Genomic DNA, 12,511 nt, shown 5'->3' on the forward strand with positions numbered 1-12,511 from the left:
AAGCTACGATGTAATCTCCGAAGAAATTATTCAGAGCGGATGACTATAGCATATAGATTCCATACAAACTGAATAATTGGAATCAAGTTCTTGTATGGAAAACTCTTTCATTTGGCGAGGTATCTTTACGAAGTTTGGCACGAATTATAACTTAAGGCTATGATGTAATCTCCGAAGAAATCATTCAGAGCGGATGACTATAGCATATAGATTCCATACAAATTGAACAATCGGAATCAAGTTCTTGTATAGAAAACTCTTTCATGTGACTAGGTATCTTTACGAAATTTGGCGCGAATTATTATTTAAGGCTACGATGTAATCTCCGAAGAAATTATTCAGAGCGGATGACTATAGCATATAGATTCCATACAAATTGAACAATCGGAATCAAGTGCTTGTATGGAAAACTCTTTTATTTGACGAGGTATCTTTACGAAATTTGGCACGAATTATTATTTAAGGCTACGATGTAATCTCCGAAGAAATTATTCAGATCGGATGACTATAGCATATAGATTCCATATAAATTGAACAATCGGAATCAAGTGCTTGTATGGATAATTCTTTCATTTGACGAGGTATCTTTACGAAATTTGGCACGGATTGTCAGTTAAGACAACAATGTAATGTCCAAAAAAATAATAAAGTTCGGATGATTATAGCATATAGCTGCCATACAAACTGAATAATCGGAATCAAGTGATTGTATGGAAAACTCTTTCATTTGACGAGGTATCTTTACGAAATTTGGCATGAATTATTATTTAAAGCTACGATGTAATCTCCGAAGAAATTATTCAGAGCGGATGACTATAGCATATAGATTCCATACAAATTGAACAATCGGAATCAAGTGCTTGTATGGATAATTCTTTCATTTGACGAGGTATCTTTACGAAATTTGGCACGGCTTGTCAGTTAAAGCAAGAATGTAATCTCCGAAGAAATAATAAAGTTCGGATGATTATAGCATATAGCTGCCATACAAACTGAATAATCGGAATCAAGTGCTTGTATGGAAAACTCTTTCATTTGACGAGGTATCTTTACGAAATTTGGCATGAATTATTATTTAAAGCTACGATGTAATCTAAGAAGAAATTATTCAGAGCGGATGACTATAACATATAGATTCCATACAAATTGAACAATCGGAATCAAGTTCTTGTATGGAAAACTCTTTCATTTGACGAGATATCTTTACGAAATTTGGCACGAATTATTATTTAAGGCTACGATGTAATCTCCGGAGAAATTATTCAGAGCGGATGACTATAGCAAATAGATTCCATACAAATTGAACAATCGGAATTAAATGCTTGTATGGAAAACTCTTTAATTTACGAGGTATCTTTACGAAATTTGGCAAGAATTATTATTTAAGGCTACGATGTAATCTCCGAAGAAATTATTCAGATTGGATGACTATAGCATACAGATTCCATATAAATTGAACAATCGGAATCAAGTGCTTGTATGGATAATTCTTTCATTTGACGAGGTATCTTTACGAAATTTGGCACGGATTGTCAGTTAAGACAACAATGTTATCTCCAAAGAAATAATAAAGTTCGGATGACTATAGCATATAGCTGCCATACAAACTGAATAATTGGAATCAAGTGCTTGTATGAAAAACTCTTTCATTTGACGAGGTTTCTTCACGAAATTTGGCACGGATTGTCAGTTAAGGCAAGAATGTGATCTCCGAAGAAATAATAAAGTTCGGATGATTATAGCATATAGCTGCCATACAAACTGAATAATCGGAATCAAGTGATTGTATGGAAAACTCTTTCATTTGGCGAGGTATCTTTACAAAATTTGGCATGAATTATTATTTAAAGCTACGATGTAATCTCCGAAGAAATTATTCAGAGCGGATGACTAAAGCATATAGATTCCATACAAATTGAACAATCGGAATCAAGTTCTTGTATGGAAAACTCTTTCATTTGACGAGATATCTTTACGAAATTTGGCACGAATTATTATTTAAGGCTACGATGTAATCTCCGAAGAAATTATTTAGAGCGGATGACTATAGCATATAGATTCCATACAAATTGAACAATCGGAATTAAATGCTTGTATGGAAAACTCTTTCATTTGACGAGGTATCTTTACGAAATTTGGCTCGAATTATTATTTAAGGCTACGATGTAATCTCCGAAGAAATTATTCAGAGCGGATGACTATAGCATATAGATTCCATACAAATTGAACAATCGGAATCAAGTTCTTGTGTGGAAAACTCTTTCATTTGGCGAGGTATCTTTACGAAATTTGGCACGGATTGTCAGTTAAGACAACAATGTTATCTTCAAAGAAATAATAAAGTTCGGATGACTATAGCATATAGCTGCCATACAAACTGAATAATCGGAATCAAGTGCTTGAATGGAAAACTCTTTCATTTGTCGAGGTATCTTTACGAAATTTGGCATGAATTATTATTTAAAGCTACGATGTAATCTCCGAAGAAATTATTCAGAGCGGATGACTATAGCATATAGATTCCATACAAACTGAATAATTGGAATCAAGTTCTTGTATGGAAAACTCTTTCATTTGACGAGGTATCTTTACGAAATTTGGCACGAATTATAACTTAAGGCTACGATGTAATCTCCGAATAAATCATTCAGAGCGGATGACTATAGCATATAGATTCCATACAAATTGAACAATCGGAATCAAGTTCTTGTATAGAAAACTCTTTCATTTGACTAGGTATCTTTACGAAATTTGGCACGAATTATTATTTAAGGCTACGATGTAATCTCCGAAGAAATTATTCAGAGCGGATGACTATAGCATATAGATTCCATACAAATTGAACAATCGGAATCAAGTGCTTGTATGGATAATTCTTTCATTTGACGAGGTATCTTTACGAAATTTGGCACGGATTGTCAGTTAAGACAACAATGTTATCTTCAAAGAAATAATAAAGTTCGGATGACTATAGCATATAGCTGCCATACAAACTGAATAATCGGAATCAAGTGCTTGAATGGAAAACTCTTTCATTTGTCGAGGTATCTTTACGAAATTTGGCATGAATTATTATTTAAAGCTACGATGTAATCTCCGAAGAAATTATTCAGAGCGGATGACTATAGCATATAGATTCCATACAAACTGAATAATTGGAATCAAGTTCTTGTATGGAAAACTCTTTCATTTGACGAGGTATCTTTACGAAATTTGGCACGAATTATAACTTAAGGCTACGATGTAATCTCCGAATAAATCATTCAGAGCGGATGACTATAGCATATAGATTCCATACAAATTGAACAATCGGAATCAAGTTCTTGTATAGAAAACTCTTTCATTTGACTAGGTATCTTTACGAAATTTGGCACGAATTATTATTTAAGGCTACGATGTAATCTCCGAAGAAATTATTCAGAGCGGATGACTAAAGCATATAGATTCCATACAAATTGAACAATCGGAATCAAGTTCTTGTATGGAAAACTCTTTCATTTGACGAGATATCTTTACGAAATTTGGCACGAATTATTATTTAAGGCTACGATGTAATCTCCGAAGAAATTATTTAGAGCGGATGACTATAGCATATAGATTCCATACAAATTGAACAATCGGAATTAAATGCTTGTATGGAAAACTCTTTCATTTGACGAGGTATCTTTACGAAATTTGGCTCGAATTATTATTTAAGGCTACGATGTAATCTCCGAAGAAATTATTCAGAGCGGATGACTATAGCATATAGATTCCATACAAATTGAACAATCGGAATCAAGTGCTTGTATGGATAATTCTTTCATTTGACGAGGTATCTTTACGAAATTTGGCACGGATTGTCAGTTAAGACAACAATGTTATCTTCAAAGAAATAATAAAGTTCGGATGACTATAGCATATAGATTCCATACAAATTGAACAATCGGAATTAAATGCTTGTATGGAAAACTCTTTCATTTGACGAGGTATCTTTACGAAATTTGGCTCGAATTATTATTTAAGGCTACGATGTAATCTCCGAAGAAATTATTCAGAGCGGATGACTATAGCATATAGATTCCATACAAATTGAACAATCGGAATCAAGTTCTTGTGTGGAAAACTCTTTCATTTGGCGAGGTATCTTTACGAAATTTGGCACGGATTGTCAGTTAAGACAACAATGTTATCTTCAAAGAAATAATAAAGTTCGGATGACTATAGCATATAGCTGCCATACAAACTGAATAATCGGAATCAAGTGCTTGAATGGAAAACTCTTTCATTTGTCGAGGTATCTTTACGAAATTTGGCATGAATTATTATTTAAAGCTACGATGTAATCTCCGAAGAAATTATTCAGAGCGGATGACTAAAGCATATAGATTCCATACAAATTGAACAATCGGAATCAAGTTCTTGTATGGAAAACTCTTTCATTTGACGAGATATCTTTACGAAATTTGGCACGAATTATTATTTAAGGCTACGATGTAATCTCCGAAGAAATTATTTAGAGCGGATGACTATAGCATATAGATTCCATACAAATTGAACAATCGGAATTAAATGCTTGTATGGAAAACTCTTTCATTTGACGAGGTATCTTTACGAAATTTGGCTCGAATTATTATTTAAGGCTACGATGTAATCTCCGAAGAAATTATTCAGAGCGGATGACTATAGCATATAGATTCCATACAAATTGAACAATCGGAATCAAGTGCTTGTATGGATAATTCTTTCATTTGACGAGGTATCTTTACGAAATTTGGCACGGATTGTCAGTTAAGACAACAATGTTATCTTCAAAGAAATAATAAAGTTCGGATGACTATAGCATATAGCTGCCATACAAACTGAATAATCGGAATCAAGTGCTTGAATGGAAAACTCTTTCATTTGTCGAGGTATCTTTACGAAATTTGGCATGAATTATTATTTAAAGCTACGATGTAATCTCCGAAGAAATTATTCAGAGCGGATGACTATAGCATATAGATTCCATACAAACTGAATAATTGGAATCAAGTTCTTGTATGGAAAACTCTTTCATTTGACGAGGTATCTTTACGAAATTTGGCACGAATTATAACTTAAGGCTACGATGTAATCTCCGAATAAATCATTCAGAGCGGATGACTATAGCATATAGATTCCATACAAATTGAACAATCGGAATCAAGTTCTTGTATAGAAAACTCTTTCATTTGACTAGGTATCTTTACGAAATTTGGCACGAATTATTATTTAAGGCTACGATGTAATCTCCGAAGAAATTATTCAGAGCGGATGACTATAGCATATAGATTCCATACAAATTGAACAATCGGAATCAAGTGCTTGTATGGATAATTCTTTCATTTGACGAGGTATCTTTACGAAATTTGGCACGGCTTGTCAGTTAAAGCAAGAATGTAATCTCCGAAGAAATAATAAAGTTCGGATGATTATAGCATATAGCTGCCATACAAACTGAATAATCGGAATCAAGTGCTTGTATGGAAAACTCTTTCATTTGACGAGGTATCTTTACGAAATTTGGCATGAATTATTATTTAAAGCTACGATGTAATCTAAGAAGAAATTATTCAGAGCGGATGACTATAACATATAGATTCCATACAAATTGAACAATCGGAATCAAGTTCTTGTATGGAAAACTCTTTCATTTGACGAGATATCTTTACGAAATTTGGCACGAATTATTATTTAAGGCTACGATGTAATCTCCGGAGAAATTATTCAGAGCGGATGACTATAGCAAATAGATTCCATACAAATTGAACAATCGGAATTAAATGCTTGTATGGAAAACTCTTTAATTTACGAGGTATCTTTACGAAATTTGGCAAGAATTATTATTTAAGGCTACGATGTAATCTCCGAAGAAATTATTCAGATTGGATGACTATAGCATACAGATTCCATATAAATTGAACAATCGGAATCAAGTGCTTGTATGGATAATTCTTTCATTTGACGAGGTATCTTTACGAAATTTGGCACGGATTGTCAGTTAAGACAACAATGTTATCTCCAAAGAAATAATAAAGTTCGGATGACTATAGCATATAGCTGCCATACAAACTGAATAATTGGAATCAAGTGCTTGTATGAAAAACTCTTTCATTTGACGAGGTTTCTTCACGAAATTTGGCACGGATTGTCAGTTAAGGCAAGAATGTGATCTCCGAAGAAATAATAAAGTTCGGATGATTATAGCATATAGCTGCCATACAAACTGAATAATCGGAATCAAGTGATTGTATGGAAAACTCTTTCATTTGGCGAGGTATCTTTACGAAATTTGGCATGAATTATTATTTAAAGCTACGATGTAATCTCCGAAGAAATTATTCAGAGCGGATGACTAAAGCATATAGATTCCATACAAATTGAACAATCGGAATCAAGTTCTTGTATGGAAAACTCTTTCATTTGACGAGATATCTTTACGAAATTTGGCACGAATTATTATTTAAGGCTACGATGTAATCTCCGAAGAAATTATTTAGAGCGGATGACTATAGCATATAGATTCCATACAAATTGAACAATCGGAATTAAATGCTTGTATGGAAAACTCTTTCATTTGACGAGGTATCTTTACGAAATTTGGCTCGAATTATTATTTAAGGCTACGATGTAATCTCCGAAGAAATTATTCAGAGCGGATGACTAAAGCATATAGATTCCATACAAATTGAACAATCGGAATCAAGTTCTTGTGTGGAAAACTCTTTCATTTGGCGAGGTATCTTTACGAAATTTGGCACGGATTGTCAGTTAAGACAACAATGTTATCTTCAAAGAAATAATAAAGTTCGGATGACTATAGCATATAGCTGCCATACAAACTGAATAATCGGAATCAAGTGATTGTATGGAAAACTCTTTCATTTGGCGAGGTATCTTTACGAAATTTGGCATGAATTATTATTTAAAGCTACGATGTAATCTCCGAAGAAATTATTCAGAGCGGATGACTAAAGCATATAGATTCCATACAAATTGAACAATCGGAATCAAGTTCTTGTATGGAAAACTCTTTCATTTGACGAGATATCTTTACGAAATTTGGCACGAATTATTATTTAAGGCTACGATGTAATCTCCGAAGAAATTATTTAGAGCGGATGACTATAGCATATAGCTGCCATACAAACTGAATAATCGGAATCAAGTGATTGTATGGAAAACTCTTTCATTTGGCGAGGTATCTTTACGAAATTTGGCATGAATTATTATTTAAAGCTACGATGTAATCTCCGAAGAAATTATTCAGAGCGGATGACTAAAGCATATAGATTCCATACAAATTGAACAATCGGAATCAAGTTCTTGTGTGGAAAACTCTTTCATTTGGCGAGGTATCTTTACGAAATTTGGCACGGATTGTCAGTTAAGACAACAATGTTATCTTCAAAGAAATAATAAAGTTCGGATGACTATAGCATATAGCTGCCATACAAACTGAATAATCGGAATCAAGTGCTTGAATGGAAAACTCTTTCATTTGTCGAGGTATCTTTACGAAATTTGGCATGAATTATTATTTAAAGCTACGATGTAATCTCCGAAGAAATTATTCAGAGCGGATGACTAAAGCATATAGATTCCATACAAATTGAACAATCGGAATCAAGTTCTTGTATGGAAAACTCTTTCATTTGACGAGATATCTTTACGAAATTTGGCACGAATTATTATTTAAGGCTACGATGTAATCTCCGAAGAAATTATTTAGAGCGGATGACTATAGCATATAGATTCCATACAAATTGAACAATCGGAATTAAATGCTTGTATGGAAAACTCTTTCATTTGACGAGGTATCTTTACGAAATTTGGCTCGAATTATTATTTAAGGCTACGATGTAATCTCCGAAGAAATTATTCAGAGCGGATGACTATAGCATATAGATTCCATACAAATTGAACAATCGGAATCAAGTGCTTGTATGGATAATTCTTTCATTTGACGAGGTATCTTTACGAAATTTGGCACGGATTGTCAGTTAAGACAACAATGTTATCTTCAAAGAAATAATAAAGTTCGGATGACTATAGCATATAGCTGCCATACAAACTGAATAATCGGAATCAAGTGCTTGAATGGAAAACTCTTTCATTTGTCGAGGTATCTTTACGAAATTTGGCATGAATTATTATTTAAAGCTACGATGTAATCTCCGAAGAAATTATTCAGAGCGGATGACTATAGCATATAGATTCCATACAAACTGAATAATTGGAATCAAGTTCTTGTATGGAAAACTCTTTCATTTGACGAGGTATCTTTACGAAATTTGGCACGAATTATAACTTAAGGCTACGATGTAATCTCCGAATAAATCATTCAGAGCGGATGACTATAGCATATAGATTCCATACAAATTGAACAATCGGAATCAAGTTCTTGTATAGAAAACTCTTTCATTTGACTAGGTATCTTTACGAAATTTGGCACGAATTATTATTTAAGGCTACGATGTAATCTCCGAAGAAATTATTCAGAGCGGATGACTATAGCATATAGATTCCATACAAATTGAACAATCGGAATCAAGTGCTTGTATGGATAATTCTTTCATTTGACGAGGTATCTTTACGAAATTTGGCACGGCTTGTCAGTTAAAGCAAGAATGTAATCTCCGAAGAAATAATAAAGTTCGGATGATTATAGCATATAGCTGCCATACAAACTGAATAATCGGAATCAAGTGCTTGTATGGAAAACTCTTTCATTTGACGAGGTATCTTTACGAAATTTGGCATGAATTATTATTTAAAGCTACGATGTAATCTAAGAAGAAATTATTCAGAGCGGATGACTATAACATATAGATTCCATACAAATTGAACAATCGGAATCAAGTTCTTGTATGGAAAACTCTTTCATTTGACGAGATATCTTTACGAAATTTGGCACGAATTATTATTTAAGGCTACGATGTAATCTCCGGAGAAATTATTCAGAGCGGATGACTATAGCAAATAGATTCCATACAAATTGAACAATCGGAATTAAATGCTTGTATGGAAAACTCTTTAATTTACGAGGTATCTTTACGAAATTTGGCAAGAATTATTATTTAAGGCTACGATGTAATCTCCGAAGAAATTATTCAGATTGGATGACTATAGCATACAGATTCCATATAAATTGAACAATCGGAATCAAGTGCTTGTATGGATAATTCTTTCATTTGACGAGGTATCTTTACGAAATTTGGCACGGATTGTCAGTTAAGACAACAATGTTATCTCCAAAGAAATAATAAAGTTCGGATGACTATAGCATATAGCTGCCATACAAACTGAATAATTGGAATCAAGTGCTTGTATGAAAAACTCTTTCATTTGACGAGGTTTCTTCACGAAATTTGGCACGGATTGTCAGTTAAGGCAAGAATGTGATCTCCGAAGAAATAATAAAGTTCGGATGATTATAGCATATAGCTGCCATACAAACTGAATAATCGGAATCAAGTGATTGTATGGAAAACTCTTTCATTTGGCGAGGTATCTTTACGAAATTTGGCATGAATTATTATTTAAAGCTACGATGTAATCTCCGAAGAAATTATTCAGAGCGGATGACTAAAGCATATAGATTCCATACAAATTGAACAATCGGAATCAAGTTCTTGTATGGAAAACTCTTTCATTTGACGAGATATCTTTACGAAATTTGGCACGAATTATTATTTAAGGCTACGATGTAATCTCCGAAGAAATTATTTAGAGCGGATGACTATAGCATATAGATTCCATACAAATTGAACAATCGGAATTAAATGCTTGTATGGAAAACTCTTTCATTTGACGAGGTATCTTTACGAAATTTGGCTCGAATTATTATTTAAGGCTACGATGTAATCTCCGAAGAAATTATTCAGAGCGGATGACTATAGCATATAGATTCCATACAAATTGAACAATCGGAATCAAGTTCTTGTGTGGAAAACTCTTTCATTTGGCGAGGTATCTTTACGAAGTTTGGCACGAATTATAACTTAAGGCTATGATGTAATCTCCGAAGAAATCATTCAGAGCGGATGACTATAGCATATAGATTCCATACAAATTGAACAATCGGAATCAAGTTCTTGTATAGAAAACTCTTTCATGTGACTAGGTATCTTTACGAAATTTGGCGCGAATTATTATTTAAGGCTACGATGTAATCTCCGAAGAAATTATTCAGAGCGGATGACTATAGCATATAGATTCCATACAAATTGAACAATCGGAATCAAGTGCTTGTATGGAAAACTCTTTTATTTGACGAGGTATCTTTACGAAATTTGGCACGAATTATTATTTAAGGCTACGATGTAATCTCCGAAGAAATTATTCAGATCGGATGACTATAGCATATAGATTCCATATAAATTGAACAATCGGAATCAAGTGCTTGTATGGATAATTCTTTCATTTGACGAGGTATCTTTACGAAATTTGGCACGGATTGTCAGTTAAGACAACAATGTAATGTCCAAAAAAATAATAAAGTTCGGATGATTATAGCATATAGCTGCCATACAAACTGAATAATCGGAATCAAGTGATTGTATGGAAAACTCTTTCATTTGACGAGGTATCTTTACGAAATTTGGCATGAATTATTATTTAAAGCTACGATGTAATCTCCGAAGAAATTATTCAGAGCGGATGACTATAGCATATAGATTCCATACAAATTAAACAATCGGAATCAAGTTCTTGTATGGAAAACTCTTTCATTTGACGAGGTATCTTTACGAAATTTGGCACGAATTATTATTTAAGGCTACGATGTAATCTCCGGAGAAATTATTCAGAGCAGATGACTATAGCAAATAGATTCCATACAAATTGAACAATCGGAATTAAATGCTTGTATGGAAAACTCTTTAATTTACGAGGTATCTTTACGAAATTTGGCAAGAATTATAATTTAAGGCTACGATGTAATCTCCGAAGAACTTATTCAGATTGGATGACTATAGCATACAGATTCCATATAAATTGAACAATCGGAATCAAGTGCTTGTATGGATAATTCTTTCATTTGACGAGGTATCTTTACGAAAATTGGCACGGATTGTCAGTTAAGACAACAATGTTATCTCCAAAGAAATAATAAAGTTCGGATGACTATAGCATATAGCTGCCATACAAACTGAATAATCGGAATCAAGTGCTTGAATGGAAAACTCTTTCATTTGTCGAGGTATCTTTACGAAATTTGGCATGAATTATTATTTAAAGCTACGATGTAATCTCCGAAGAAATTATTCAGAGCGGATGACTATAGCATATAGATTCCATACAAATTGAACAATCGGAATCTAGTTCTTGTATGGAAAACTCTTTCATTTGACGAAGTATCCTTACGAAATTTGGCACGAATTATTATTTAAGGCTACGATGTAATCTCCGGAGAAATTATTCAGAGCGGATGACTATAGCAAATAGATTCCATACAAATTGAACAATCGGAATTAAATGCTTGTATGGAAAACTCTTTAATTTACGAGGTATCTTTACGAAATTTGGCAAGAATTATTATTTAAGGCTACGATGTAATCTCCGAAGAAATTATTCAGATTGGATGACTATAGCATACAGATTCCATATAAATTGAACAATCGGAATCAAGTGCTTGTATGGATAATTCTTTCATTTGACGAGGTATCTTTACAAAATTTGGCACGGATTGTCAGTTAAGACAACAATGTTATCTCCAAAGAAATAATAAAGTTCGGACGACTATAGCATATAGCTGCCATACAAACTGAATAATTGGAATCAAGTGCTTGTATGAAAAAGTCTTTCATTTGACGAGGTTTCTTCCCGAAATTTGGCACGGATTGTCAGTTAAGGCAAGAATGTAATCTCCAAAGAAATAATAAAGTTCGGATGACTATAGCATATAGCTGCCATACAAACTGAATAATCGGAATCAAGTGATTGTATGGAAAACTCTTTCATTTGACGAGGTATCTTTACGAAATTTGGCACGGATTGTCAGTTAAGGCAAGAATGGAATCTCCGAAGAAATAATAAAGTTCGGATGATTATAGCATATAGCTGCCATACAAACTGAATAATCGGAATCAAGTGATTGTATGGAAAACTCTTTCATTTGACGAGGTATCTTTACGAAATTTGGCATGAATTATTATTTAAAGCTACGATGTAATCTCCGAAGAAATTATTCAGAGCGGATGACTATAGCATATAGATTCCATACAAATTGAACAATCGGAATCAAGTTCTTGTATGGAAAACTCTTTCATTTGACGAGGTATCTTTACGAAATTTGGCACGAATTATTATTTAAGGCTACGATGTAATCTCCGGAGAAATTATTCAGAGCGGATGACTATAGCAAATAGATTCCATACAAATTGAACAATCGGAATTAAATCCTTGTATGGAAAACTCTTTAATTTACGAGGTATCTTTACGAAATTTGGCAAGAATTATTATTTAAGGCTACGATGTAATCTCCGAAGAAATTATTCAGATTGGATGA

This window comes from Bactrocera oleae, chromosome Y, assembly GCF_042242935.1.
Source record: "Bactrocera oleae isolate idBacOlea1 chromosome Y, idBacOlea1, whole genome shotgun sequence".
Taxonomy (NCBI): domain Eukaryota; kingdom Metazoa; phylum Arthropoda; class Insecta; order Diptera; family Tephritidae; genus Bactrocera; species Bactrocera oleae.